The 15,489-nt window shown below is 38.8% G+C and overlaps 2 long non-coding RNA genes across 3 annotated transcripts; both read left to right on the top strand.

Moving 5' to 3' along the window:
• Positions 1 to 510: 510 nt before the first annotated feature.
• Positions 511 to 2,412, top strand: LOC135774086 (uncharacterized). The gene is made up of 4 exons (XR_012336803.1): positions 511 to 782; positions 888 to 1,047; positions 1,150 to 1,259; positions 2,323 to 2,412. It is a non-coding gene; the product is annotated as an uncharacterized lncRNA (long non-coding RNA).
• An 18-nt stretch (positions 2,413 to 2,430) lies between these two features.
• Positions 2,431 to 4,291, top strand: LOC135774088 (uncharacterized). Of its 2 annotated transcripts, none has more exons than XR_010543639.2 (4): positions 2,431 to 2,517; positions 2,625 to 2,718; positions 3,021 to 3,146; positions 4,194 to 4,291. It is a non-coding gene; the product is annotated as an uncharacterized lncRNA (long non-coding RNA). The 2 variants fall into 2 exon arrangements; XR_010543640.2 differs by having other exon boundaries at positions 2,432 to 2,517; positions 2,608 to 2,718.
• Positions 4,292 to 15,489: the final 11,198 nt, after the last annotated feature.

The raw sequence follows: 15,489 nt of genomic DNA, 5'->3' as shown, positions 1-15,489 counted from the left end.
GACTATAAAAAGTAAGCTTTATCTATTGCTAACAAAAACCATTACTTTTTTTGCTAATAATTGATATCATAGTACCGTTTTGTTACCTTAGATTAGAAATAAATTATCTGCACCGGACGAGAGCCTGAGTCGCTGTTTGCGTTAAAGGTAACACTGTTGTCATGGATACAATCAGCTGAAGGCAACAGATAAATGTGAATGATGAGACTTTAGAGTTTTGTACACCTTTGGGTTAATATATATATATATTTAACCCAAATGTATACAAATAATAATAATTATTATTAATGAATAAATGTATTCATGTTTGTTCAATTGTATGTATGTAAATATGTATGCATGTATTTCTTTATTTATTTAGAAAATGAGCAAAACATGGGTTCTGGTGGAATGGAGGGAGGAGCCTCCCACCTATGATATTGTCCCTAAAAAGGACATACTAAAAAAAAAGTTTGAACCTGGGGATGTTGTGGATGTGGCTTATGAAGAGGAAAGTTCCCCGGCCACCATTATAGATTTTGATGGTAAAAGTTCAGCAAACAACAAGACTTAATCATGATATAGAAGATATGTATTTCCTACTTCATTTTTGTCCCTTCAGAGAGCAAAGAAACCCTCAGGAGGAGGATGTTTAGGCTAGAGGGGAAAAGAAAAAATCAGCCATGTTTGCAAAATGATGCAAAAAGAGTAGCAAAGAAAAAAAAGCATACACTCCAACTCAGTCCCCATCTCACTCCAAAACGTCCTCATCATCTGATCAAGAGCCTCCAGTCAAAAATCAAGTAATACCTACAACTTTTAAATGGCTACTCTTATTTTTCATTATGCTTATTTAAATCACAAATATTAATGACACCGAGATACTAATATTGTGTGTCCATCTTTAGGTCATCCACCGAAAGAACAGTATGTTGATGCAAGAGATTAACAGCATGGAGAGTCAAGCTGGAGAGCATTCAAGCCGAGAAACTCAACTTGAGAGAGAAATTCTTAAATTAAAAAAAGAAAATGAGAATCTAAGAGCACTTAATATAGCTCTGCAACAAGGTATTCTTTTTTTCTTCATGTATTTCTGTCTATCCATCTATATATTAATTTATCAGTCAGTGTGGTTGTCTGTTAGTAATCATTTATTTTGTATTTTTTAAGAAATTCTTCCAATGCTAAAGTGCAGCATAAACCAGGACACTCTTGTTGCTCAACAACCACAAGTTGCTCAACAACCACAAGATTCAAGCCAGAAGAATCCCCCTGAAAAGGTGAATACAAATATATTATATAGCCTATATTTACGTAAAGTGTTGTGCAGAAGTCTTAGAAGGCATGTTAACTTCTTCATGTTTCATTTTACTTTAGTAACAAAATACACATTTGGTATGTGTGATGAGGTTCAGTTCAGAAATAATAAGGAAGGAATAAGACAGGGGTCGGCTTGAGCTGGGACGCTCGTTTTATTCACGTTTCTCACAAACAAAACAAAAGCACGTTCACCGTGCATAAGCACAGCCACAAAACACAATTACTTAGAATATTCTCTCAATGACTCTTTCAGGTTCTTAGCAGCACACACACGAGGTCCCAGCTCGTCTCTTTTGCTGCGTCCGAAACCGCCTACTTCATACTATATAGTACGCGAAAAGCAGTAGGTGTTGGAGTAGTATGTCCGAATACATAGTATTCGAAAAACAGTATGTGAAAAGTACCCGGATGACCTACTACTTCCGGTTAGATTTTGCAGTGTGCATACGATGGACACTTCACTATCCCATGATGCCCCGGGAGAGGAGTTATCCAACGAAGAAGAAGAGGCATGCGGCTGTTTTCGCGCTGAAATGACATGACGTGATGACGACGTATGTCACGTGAGGTAGCAACATGGCGGATGTAGTACGTCCGAATCTGATTCATACTACCAGGATTCATACTATACAGTACCTACTGTTTTAACGCCAAGTAAGTAGGTACTTCATCTAATTCAGTACCTACTATAAAGTATGCGGTTTCGGATGCAGCCTCTCCCACTCCGGTTTATATCCGGTCTCTCCACACCAATTACTGAAATCAGACACAGATGTTCATCATCTGCACTTGATCTACTTACGCTCCGCTCTGTTCCGTCCTCTCTCTCCCGCTACAGACTCCGCAAAACCACGGCCCCCTCGCCACAGTATGATCACTCCCTTGACTATAAACATTTGGCACACTAAACCAAAATATATCACTTTTTTGTTGAAGAATCTAACAAGCCTAACACTTTTGCACAGTATGTAGTCAAAGTTATATGCTTTTAGATACAGTGTCCCTAACTTTTTTTCTTGACAGACACAGGGGCTAGGAATTAGTTCAGCTGTCCTGACAAGTTGTGGACGGGGGGGCACATCATGTTCTGCCATGGTGAAAGATCTGGCAGTGGCAGTGTTTGGTAGAGACATGGGCTGTCTGGAAGGGCTGGCAATGCTAACAAAGGCGCTATGGCAAAGCCAGCTCTTGACAAGGACAAAGTTGTGCTGATCCTAGGTGAGAAAAATGTCCTGCTTTTTTTCTATACGCAAACATGATGTTGCTGTTATAGTGCAAAATTGTAATAATATTATCACATATGATAAGTGGAATTGCATTTACAGACACAGTACAAAAAAAGTTCCCTGATGTTCCAAAAAAGTTCATCAGGGCAGCACTAAGAGAGAAGTTAAATGATGAGCACAAGTTACGAGTAAGGTAATAATTTGTCATACAACACACACGCTCTCTCTCTCTCTCTCTCCTCACACACACACACACACGCACGCACACACACACACACACACACACACACACACACACACACACACACACACACACACACACACACACACACACACACACACATGTTAAAGATCTCTCTTTCTCTCTCTATCTCTCTCTCTCACACACACACACAAACACACACGCTCATGCTCTCACTCACTCACGCACGCTCACTCACTCACTCACACACACACACACACTTTTTAAAATTTCTCTTTTTTCTTGTTTTTCAGAAAAACAGTGTAGAGGCTTCATTTAACGGATCAGAGCAACATTTGTCTGTTCCCTGATGTTCCAAAAAAGTTCATCAGGGCAGCACTAAGAGAGAAGTTAAATGATGAGCACAAGTTACGAGTAAGGTAATAATTTGTCATACAACACACATGCTCATGCCTCTCTCTCTCTCTCTCTCTCTCTCTCTCTCTCTCTCTCTCTCTCTCTCCTCACACACACACACACACACACACACACACACACACACACACACACACACACACATGTTAAAGATCTCTCTTTGTCTCTCTATCTCTCTCTCACACACACACACACACACACACACACGCTCATGCTCTCACTCACTCACTCACTCACTCACTCACTCACTCACTCACTCACTCACTCACTCACTCACCCACACACACACACACACACATGTTAAAGAGCTCTCTTTCTCTCTCTATCTCTCTCTCTCACACACACACACAAACACACACGCTCATGCTCTCACTCACTCACTCACTCACTCACTCACCCACACACAAACACACGCACTCACGCACAAACACACATGCTCACTCACTCACTCATGCACAAACACGCTCACTCACTCACGCACAAACACACACGCTCACTCGCTCACTCACTCACTCACTCACTCACTCGCTCACGCACAATCACGCTCACTCACTCACTCGCTCACGCACAAACACGCTCACTCACTCACTCACTCACTCACTCACTCACTCACTCACTCACGCACAAACACGCTCACTCACTCACGCACAAACACGCTCACTCACTCACTCACTCACGCACAAACACGCTCACTCGCTCACGCACAAACACGCTCACTCACTCACTCACTCACGCACAAACACACATGCTCATTCACTCACAAACACACACGCTCACTCACTCACTCACTCACTCACCCACAAACACGCTTACTCACTCACCCACAAACACGCTCACTCACTCACGCACAAACACACACGCTCACTCACTTACTCACGCACAAACATGCTCACTCACCCACTCACGCACAAACACGCTCACCCACTCACTCATGCACAAACACACACGCTCACTCACTCACTCACGCACACACAAACACACTCACTCACGCACGCTCACTCACTCACACACACACACACTTTTTAAAATTTCTCTTTTTTCTTGTTTTTCAGAAAAACAGTGTAAAGGCTTCATTTAACGGATCAGAGCAACATTTGTCTGTGAATTGGACTCTGCTCTTACAGTTTCAATAAATACAATAAATAATTTGTGAAAATACATGGTTTGTTGTGAAGTTATTCCTCCTGCATGAATCCTACAGAAGACATAAGAAGACCTGTATAATTGCATATCCACAACAGTCCTGCAGGAACTTTGAATATTATATTTTAAAACCCTGCAGGAATGTAATTCCTTCATGTTTTCCTTCACAAACTTCCTGCAGGTTTTCCTTAATAAAATTCCTGCAGGTATTCCTTCATAAAATTCCTGCAGGTATTCCTTCAGGAAAATGAGCTGAAAATCCTGTAGGAAATCCTGTAGGAAATCTGCATAATATTCCTGCAGGATTCCTGTAGGTTATTTTTGTAAGGGTTATCAAAGTTAATACAATCCCCTCAGAGTTATCAGACTGAGGGAATTCAGACAGCGTTTTAGCAGACAACACAATACTTTGACTGGTGAAAAGTAAATTAAGATACTGTTGTGCTTTAAGTTAACCAAAACGTGTCATTTTGTAACCCTCATGTCCGTTGAGTGAGGTTTATTTTCACATTTGCACTATAATCTGTTTATCATATAAATGTTAATATAAACTAACATTAACGAACAGAAACAATACATTTAAGTACTTGTTTCTTTTTTACTGTTATACAAGTCAGCAGCATTGAATAATGAAATGTGAATGTTAAGTATTTAAAAGAGGCCATGAAATTCACATTAATTGTTTAAAGATTGATTGAGTTGTGTCTTTTGTGAATTCTCATTCACTTTCGTTTCTTTGCACATGTAAAGAAGAACTCTGGTGTTAACGCCATTTTCTTGTACTGGATCACGATTAGGAGTAGTCTCCTTCTTTTGGATTCATTAGTGGTGAGTATTATTTTTTTCCACTGTCAAATAATTTGTATATCATAATTATGAATGAAATATGTAGGGCTGCATGATTAATCGCATGCAATTGTCATGTGCATCTTGTCAGTAAAGCTGCTTCGGTGGTGAGTAATAAATCGGAATCACCTGCTTTCAGATGGAGCGGCATTTACTACAAGGAGCTGTAGTTCACTGACAAGCTAGGCAATATTGCGTTCCTTATTCCTTAAATTAGGTCATCCTACATAATGTGAAGAACATTCTGTAAAAATATAATCTTTATTAGGGCTGCCAAAATTAACGCGTTAATAAGGCATAAACGCAAATTGATTTTAACACTACAGACCACTAAATGTATTAAAGTGTGATTAACGCTGTTTGCTGATGGTTTTGCGAATGCACAGGATGCAGTCTGAGCGCATGCACCAGTGTTTTTCACATCCAACCCAGGAGAGCCGGTGCCCTACAGAGTTTAGCTCCAACCTTAAGGGGGGGGGTTCAATGGTATTTCAAGCATTCTGACTTATTAACACAGTTGTAGAGTTGTTTCCTCATTCTAAACGTAGGCAAAAATTCTGTGCCGAATGCACTTTGCCAGGGTTCGTTCAAGTTTCGGAAAGTTTTTTTGATTACGGTCCAACTGACGTTTCAGGGGTTTTCTATACAAATCACTTCTTTATATGGGCACTTCCCCCGGAAAACCCCGCCCACCCGTCAATCAGCGGGAGACGCTAGAGCTTGCAAACATCTTATCACGCCACTCAGCTTTGTTTAATTTCAAAACTCAGCAATGGCACGAAAGATGAAGTGTGTTTTTGGATGTTAGGAAAAGAAAGTCAGCCTTATGAAAACAATGGATATAGTTTATTATCCGGGGTAGCAGCGGAGTTTTGCGTTTGTGTTTGATGTGGTGGATTTTTCCAACCGGGTCATGATGAGTTGCACGCGGTAAGACTTCTGTCTTATGTTGGAAATAGTCGCGTGCATATTATATAAATGACACGAACATGTAGTGAATCATAAGTTAAAACAGTGTTGTATAGTGTTGCATGACTCGTACTCGCTCCTCCCGTGCTAGAACTCCTCCTCCTTCTTTATTTTTTCGTACGTTATCGGAAAGATTCGGTAAAGCTAATCTTTCTTTTAGAAATCTTATTAAACTAAAGATTCTTCGGAGATATAAAGAATGTCATACTACTCTATAGGTACTCCAGATTAACATCAGAAATGCAGAAACGGCGTGTGTTATGTGAGCTTTAATCAAACACACCTACCTGTGATTTTCTAGTGATCATGAAAACTTACTGAGTCCCAATTCGCATACTATCCGTCCTAAATAGTATTCGAAACTACAATAAGTACGTCCCAAATCGTAGTATGTTGAAATGAGTATCCCAAAGATACCCGGATGGCCTACTATTTCCGGTTAGAATTCGAAGTGCAGATCAATGCACACTCTAACGGCTAATATTGCCCACAACCCATTGCGTGCGGGAGGGAAGAGCTTACCCACACTGACCCTCTTGCTTATTTGTAGTATTACTGTGGCTGTACAAATGTTAACTTTATTAGTCCAACGAAAGAAACATGGTTACTACACCTTTACTATAGTAAAAGCATGGTTCATTTTCATCTGGGTATTTTTTAGTTATATACACAAGTATAAAAATAAGTATAAATGCGTTAAACAATAGTTATACTCTACACTTTAAATATTTTGACTTTAAAATAAGCAGCTTTCGTTACACACATTGCACATGAACGTCAGAACCAGCCGCCTCACAAACGACCTGCGTTTGTGAGTGCTCTGCTTCACTCCTCAACTTGGTAGAACACATTGTAAAATCAGGGTGTCCGCGGGGTTTTAAAAAGTATTAAAAGGTGATAAATCAAAATTGTCAAATTTAAGGTCATTAAAAGTGTTACATTTGGTCTCAGAGGTATTATTTTTTCCAAATTAGGTATTATTTTTTCAGACTATCAGGTGTCATATTCTGATTGAAATTCTATCTGCGTTCTTCGCGTTAGTTCGTTTAAATATGGGCTTTAGCGTATCTGGGCACATAATGAAAGATCTTTCGTCTCTGGGATGTGATCAAAGCCTGGAGTGGAGCCAAATCACGTTCCTCTCTCCACTGTAAGCATTCTGTAATCACTACGCACCGGATCCACTCCGGGTTTTCTGACTGTATCACGTTAAGCTGAGGTAAAACTTTATTTCAGCTAGCATAGAGACAGAGCACAGCGCGTCATAACCTGAAAACCACGCCCACCGGGGGGAAAACAATCCTATCGTCTCCATTGACTTTGTATTGCGAGAGGCTGCCTCCTTGTCATTTCTGTCTTATAACAAAAACAGAATAATGCCTTAAAGCTGCTGTGTGAAAATATGTACAGCTAACAAGCCAAAAAACCCAGAAATAAGTTTTTATAAGCCGTCGAGCCGTAAAACCCAGCCTTTAAGGAGAAAGAAGTGGATCGCCGATCCACTTATAAGCTGTCAACCTCAAAAAACTAGCGTTTAAAGACACAAAACTGGAAACAGGCAACTTTTCATAGTACTCCTATTAGTGGAACAGTCTGCGTCCACTAGGGGGAAACGTAGTCAGTGTTCCACTTTTTTCTCCTTAAAGGCTGGGTTTTACGGCTTGACAGCTTATAAAAACTTATTTTTGGGTTCTTTGGCTTGTTAGCTGTACATATTGTAACACAGCAGCTTTTAGGCATTATTCTGTTTTTTGTTATAAGCCAGAGGTGGCTTCTTGCAATACAAAGTCAATGGAGACGGTTGGATTGTTTTCCCCCGGTGGGCGTGGTTTTCAAATTTGCATAACTGCGCTCTGTCTCCATGGTCAAACTTATAATGCAGAAAGGCTCCAATGTTTTGAAGATCGATAAAGGAGAAAAAGACCAGTGGAGATTGACTTGGCTTAGCGAAATGATGAAGATTGGCAAGCCTTTCAGTTTGTGGGCTAAGAAAATCAAACAGCCAGGTAACTTGCATGTCTTTGCACAGTATGACTAACTTTAGGGGTCCTGTTAATGATTTCTCACGTTACTGATCATCCGCGGCACGCTTTTTAATGCTATGCTGATATAGCCAGTGGCTGGTACAACGGGTTTGTTTAACTCGTGGGTAACTTCATGTGGCGCCACAACAACCAAAAGGCAGATGACATCCAAATCCTGTGAGAGCGATTCGAGGAATCATAAGAGGAGACTGCTTCCGAAATGCTCTCGCGGGACTTTGATGTCATCCACCTGTCGGTTCTTGCAGTTGCATTTGCGTGTGGGCACAAAAACGTAACATTTGTACATAAATTTAAGCACAGCAGTTTAAAAACAAGTGATTTTAAGCCATTCAAACACAAACAACAGTGCGTCCGCTGTTTCTGTGTCAGAGGAGCACGCTAGCCGCGCATTCGTTTCTCATTGAGCTTGTGTTGTACGTATTTTTGCCGCTTTATTGGCCTTACATAACACGTATGCCTCAAAAATCCCGTCTTTGCAAATATCCTCATATAAACACGACCATTTAGGTCTTAGGAGAAAGTAAACAGCAGAAACATTGCGCATAAACTAGCACATCAGCGCTGCCTCTATTGTAACATAATAATTTGTTGATAAATGTACAGTCATTCAATTAAAACTGTCACGATGGTTACAGACATCCTGTGCGATTTCTACACGAGTTTTACTCGAGTTACTCGTTCAGGGTTTATATTCATACATAACGTTTCTGTATTAGAGCTGTGACTGTAAGCTGTTGTGTGAACAGAACAGACCCTGGATTATTTGTTTATGTTTACTGAATAATATGATATGAAAAAGTTGTATTTGTTCACATTAGTAAATGCATTATATAACATAAACAAACAATGAAAAATATAGAGTATATAATCATTAATTTATTCTTGTTTATGTCATTACAGTAATTGACCGTGGTTCATGGTGCATTCACTAATGTTAACAGTTTCAACTTTAATTAAAAAAAAATTATTAGTAAATGCTAAAATAAATACATTTTCAATTAATAAATAATTAATAAAAGATTCATTAAAGGTGGTGATATTCATGTTTTCTTTTTATACAGTATAGTGAGTTATTTATGTTTCGCCTTAATCTGAAATGCCCTGCAAACTACAGCTACCTATATGCCACATGAGACTTCAATATGGAATTTATGGCAAAAAAATCTCCCCTTAAAATGCTATTGGTCTCGCCTACATAAAGTGTTAGGTAAAGGAATATGACTTGGCCTGAAAAATATTTCAGTCAGAAGAATTTTTTTCACTTTAATTCTTTTTTTGTATGTTATGTATGTCAAAATCTGTGTAAATAATAGAAAGGTCGCTGATTAACACTTGCAATTCAGTGTCGTGATGGTTTTAAAAAATATTCTGAAGGTAGTAAAAAAGGTAGTAAATTTAACTTAAGGATTTCTGTATAAACCCTGATGTAAACAAATGCATATTTTCATATGAGCAATCTCCCCACAATCTTTTTTGCAGATTAATGATCAGTCTCACCAAGAGTATAGCAACCTCCTAGTGATAGTAAGTTATATTTGCTTAATCTGATTTCTTTGTATTTTGAAAATTCTACCATTAATTGCTCCCCCTGTAAAACTTCCATTCACCTTAGCACACAAATTAAGATATTTTTGAAAAGATGCACCTATTGACTGACCAGACACCGAAATTCACAGGTTTAACTTGTGATTAAACTGGACCGGTAACCGGCCAATCAGTCTCACAAATTTCTGATTCCAGGCACTCCTTTTCTTACCAGTGTTGCAAGCAATAGCGTCACACGCACACTCCTACTGGGAGTCTATTCTTCTCATGTGTTCCTCTAAAAGGAAATGATAGTTGATCAAAGGTGTTTTTTCTTAATGGCACATTACAATCACCTCTAAAATTAAGCATTGATTATAAACTAATCCCGAAGCAGCATCTAGCATGACGTCAGTGAGCCTGACTTCTGAGTAGGATAGCACTTTATTTTGAGAGCTGGTTTAATGAAGGAGGATCCTGTAATGTAATACAATTAGGGTGAAAGTGAAATGTTTCATTTCTTTATTGATGAAAGTAGTGTTTTTTTTTTATTTCTACGTCATCATAGAGCACATGTCATTTAAAACTGGTATATTTGGTAATATTTCCATTTGAGCCATAATCAGCAAAAGCACGTACCGTATTTTCCTACGGACTATCAGTTGCTCTGGAGTAGGGCTGTCAAAATTGTGACCCGTCACGGAAACCAGGGACTCAAGTCGGCAGCACAAGTTTCGAGAAAATGAGAAACAAAGTTTTTTTTTCGAAATTTGTGATTTTCGTTTTATTGCAGAATCTGTTAGTTAAGATCACGAAGAAGCCTCTCCATGTTTGAGATAGCAGTTTTTGTATATTTAAAAGCGTACATTTTGCGGTTAAAATAGGCTTGTTTTTCCGGAGATTCTAGCGTGCAGCGGGGGGCGTCATTGTCTGTGTGTATATTTACATACTAAGCATGTGTTTTCGCCTCCGCCCCCAAAGGGAACAGCGTGACTACTAAATAAGGATAGTTCGCCCAAAAATGAAAATAATGTAATTAATGACTCACCCTTATGTCGTTCTAAACTCGGAAGACCTCCGTTCATCTTCGGAACACAGTTTAAGATGTTTTATCGTTAGATTTAGTCCGAGAGCTTTCCCCTTCATTGAAAATCTATGTATGGTTTCCATGTCCAGAAAAAACATCATCAAAGTAGTCCATGTGACAACAATGGGTCAGTAAGATTGTGTTGATGCATCGAAAATACAGTTTGGTCCAAAAATAGCAGAATTACGACTTTATTCAGCATTGTCTTCTCTTCCGGCTCGAGCGTGAAGTCACGTGACTGTAGTGACGCGCTGCCCTGTTCCTCAGACATGTTTGCTAAGTTTTTTTTTTTTTTCAAACTTATAGCCTGCGTCTCCCCAGACTGTAAAGCTCTGGCGCACAAAACAAAAGAAAAATAAAAGAAGCTGGGGCGGAACAAATAACAGTCAGCCGCATCGTACGTCAGCCGCGTCACTGACTTTATGCGGCGCCGCAGTCGGATGACGTCAAAGTACCGCGAGAGCACTTCAAGAAATCTTACGGAGTAGTTTAATTTCGACTCGCTCTCGCGGTACTTTGACGTCATCTGTATGTCAGTTCTTGCAGCGCAGCATGAGTCCAAACACACAGAAGTTACACAGATATAGTTGTATTCTTCATATAATTCGCTACATGTTTTGTCTATCAATATTTTCCATGAAGTCATTGGCTGATGGAGGAACGAGCGAGCCATTGGTAACCTCTCTAAAGGATGTCACGTTTTCGACGGCGCTGTTTGGATGATCTATTATACTACTTCCCTATTTTAAATACAAACTTTGAAGGCGGGTTCATGTGTTTAACGGGGTGTAAGCTCATATACCCTTACATGTTACGATTTAAATAGTCTTCAGATTATATATTATATTGTATTACCAGACATTCATGCGAAATCTGATGTAAACAATCTATATTTCACGGATTATACGCATTTGTGGACAAATAATGGTCATTGGATAACCTGAAACAGACTGGATTCGACTTGTGATCCCCACAAAGGTAAAAGAGTCATGTTTATTTTTGCGGGTTGTCATTTGGTCATAAAATACTACATATGATGCTAGAACATCTCAAAAAGGGTTTTACAGGGGGCATGGCTTAGCTAAATGAGATGTAAATGAGCCCTATTGTCTCCCCCAGCTGAAAAGAAGAGTCTCTTTCGTCTCGATTTTCTCGGTTTGAGTATTTCTGAGTTCCTATATTCAAATGGCCACAACTTCTCCAAATCTTATCAGATTTCCATGTGTTACACATCGTTGGAAAGCTTAGAAACTGCACTTTCAGAATCTGTGAATAACTCAAAATGCCCAGATCCGACTTGTGTCCCTACTTTCCGTGACTGGTCACAATTGCTTAAAGGACAAGTTTGGTATTTTACACTTAAAGCCCTGTTTTCAGATTGTTTGATGAAATAGAACGGTTTTGACAGAAATTTCGACATATGCGGCTGACCTGAGAATTTTTGGGTGTTTGTTGTTTTACCTCCCACCTCTATAACGGCTGTATAGGTGCACTAGAACAGTGATTCCCAACCGGGGGTACGCGTACCCCAAGGGGTACGTGAAGAGTTTCCAGGGGGTACGCGAAAAGATTTACATTTTGCTTTGATCTCATTTACTTTTAATAAAAATGTCTTTCGTTTGTCCAGTCATTTACCTAAGATTGATTTTTGTGAGGAAAGCATTGTAAAAAGGACAACTTTGTAATTTTAATCTTATCATTAATATATTTTGCCGTCAAGAGTATATGCACTGCATGATCCAAAACGCAATAGCGATGTCCAACTCAAGAACGATCTGACTATTTTCAATGAACCTGAATAGTTTCTAATAGGGATGCTCCGATCGATCGGCCGCCGATCGGTATCGGCAGATAATGGCATTAAATGACTCGATCGGTGCTCGCTAAATCTGCCGATCTCATAAACCGATCTTTCTGTTTACTTTTGTCATCAAAAGGATCCTGAATGCGGCTGCAATTAAAGACATTTTTTACGTAGCACGAGCATTTTTACAACCTGTTGCTCATGTGCAGCGTGCAGATTTGTATGTCTCTCTTTGCCTTTACAGAGATATGCGTATTTTCTATGAGGACACGATCCGGTAAACAGTGCCAGGTGTCTTCACATCCCCATCAAACAGCGTATACAACACATATCTATCACGGACAATTGCATCCTCATGCCAAAAGTTTCTTATTTGCATGCGTCTTAAAGTTTTGAGCGTTTAAACTTTTATTTTCCTCACAGCTGCTTGTCTGCGTTCAGCCGCCGCCCACACACACAGCAGCCTGTCATCAGTGCACGTGAACAGAGCGATCTCTCTCTCTCACATCTTAAAGCTGCAGTAACCTAATTCATCTCTCAATAAAATCACTCTCTGCTCTTGACTAAAGATTTTTTATACTTCATACAAATGCGTGTATATTTAATTAATACAGTAAAGTCTGTGAAGTGTTTTATTTTCAGTACTTTTAGGAGACATAAGCCTTTTTAAAGCCATATTAAATTTCTCTTTGCAGAATAAATATTTGTTGTGCTTATTTATTTGAGTCTCTATTAAAACAATAATATACCTAATTACTGCAAGTAATATAACAAAGGCAACATCCGTGGTATTATTTTATTTAGAAAGATTGTAACAGTTACAGTCATCAAAGAGCTTGCATATCAGCTTTAAAAAACGGAATCGGTATCGGCCGATCACGAAGATTACAAATCGGTGATTGGTATCGGCTGCAAAAATCCTGATCGGAGCATCCCTAGTTTCTAAAGACACAAAGTTTATTAACTATAAATAATGTTCAAATAATGTTATAATATTCATTCCAGCTGCCATTGCATTTTCAAATTATGCAAAAAAAACTTAAGCATTGTTTTTGGCTAACATATTTTGTCCTGTATGATGTATTTTGTATTTATAGAGAATGTATTAACATATTTTGTTTCTCTTTTATATTTGAACAGAATAATTTAAATTATTTGCACACTTTAATTATCAGTAACTTAAATTGAGATTTTAGTAAATTTAGGGCATTTACTAAAAAGGAGAGCTCAATAAGCGCCGGAGTGAAAAATTTGCGTTTGATTTACTACAAAGGCGCAAATAAAATACAAAGGCACAATAATGTCATCAGCACATTTCTACAATGACCATTGCAATCTGTAAGAGCAGCGCAAATTAGTACAGGGTCGCAAATAAGAGACCTCGGCAGGACATCGCAATGAAAATGCGGACTGCGGAGTGTGAAATTCCAGCTAAGTAAAAGTACACTAAGAACCGGAGGACGAAAGATGAAGGTTAAAAGAAGTTTTGAAATACCTGATTTGACTTCTCCTCGTGAATTCTCCTCCTCTTTTCTTCAGCAAATTAAACATAGCATGGCTTGGCAAACTATATATATTTTTAAAGTATGTTCCTCTGGCAAAATGTAATATTATCCTCGCATTAATGTTGCTTCTAAAAGGAAAACTTCCACAAATGCATATGCAATAAGGTCGCAAAAATAAAACCTTTTCAGAGCTAAATATCTACTGCGTGTCTTTAGTAAGTTCAGTCGTTATTTAACGCCAAAATGATGGTTTGCGCAAGCTGTTAGTTTCTGGCCCTTAAAGGGGTCATATGATAAAAAATGTTAATTTGTAAAATAAGTCTTTGGCGTTCCCAGAGTCCATATGTGAAGTTTTATCTCAAAACAACCTACAGATAATTAATTATAGCATGTCAAAATTGCCCTTTTGTAGGCCTGAGCAAAATGAGCCGTTTTTGGGTGTATCTTTTAAAATGCAAATGAGCTGATAAAATGCAAACACTGATCGCAATGATAGTGGTTTGTTGAAATAAACATGCTTCATCAGTCAGTGCTTTTTACCTTAATGTTTAAAATTAATTAATATTACTAATTATTTGTCTTTAAAACACAACTTTGGTTTAGTTTCGATGAAGGGGTACTCGAGCCTTACTGATAGGGCTGTGGGGGTACATAGGGCTAAAAAGGTTGGGAACCACTGCACTAGAACAATCCTTCCTAAAATGCATTAAACTTTCATTTACAAAGACGTGAAACTCACTGAGTGGTCGGGTGTTCATTGATATGCTCACACAAAAATCGCTGCAAAAGATGCTTTTTAACAGGTGTTTCACCATTCTTGTAAACTTGTGGACCTATTTTTCCAAACGCCTCACACCCGTACATTCTTCCGTTGAGAGCTTGAATAATAGACACTCCAGCCCAGTTGGTGGCGATATTCCACCTTTGCCAATTACAAGAATACAAATGGGTTCCCGGCACAGACTAATACCGTACCTCACAGCACTTCTAATACAAGTCAATAGAGTTGGCAAAAACTATGATAAAACCTGTTGGAATGCATCTTTTGCAGCGATTTTTGTGTGAGCATATCAGTGAACACCTGACCACTCGGTGAGTTTCACGTCTTTGCAAATGAAAGTTTAATGCATTTTAGGAAGAATTGTTCCTGTGCATTTATAAACCCATTATAGAGGTGGGAGGGGATAAAAGAAACACCCGAAAATTTTCGGGCCAGCATCATATGTCAAAATTTCAGTCAAAACCGTTCTATTTCATAAACAATCTGAAAACAGGGCTTTAAGTGTAAAATACCGAACTTGTCCTTTAAGTTTGAATATTCCAACTATTCGAACATCTGGTTGCGCATTTTGTCAATGACAAGCATTAAGTCATTAACAGGACAATTTAATACAAAGAGACATAACTACTTGTATAGGTAGTCTA

The sequence above is a fragment of the Paramisgurnus dabryanus genome, chromosome 5, assembly GCF_030506205.2.
Source record: "Paramisgurnus dabryanus chromosome 5, PD_genome_1.1, whole genome shotgun sequence".
Classification (NCBI taxonomy): Eukaryota; Metazoa; Chordata; class Actinopteri; order Cypriniformes; family Cobitidae; genus Paramisgurnus; species Paramisgurnus dabryanus.
The sequence above is the reverse complement of the archived record's forward strand: the minus strand, read 5'-3'. Positions and strand labels throughout refer to the sequence as shown.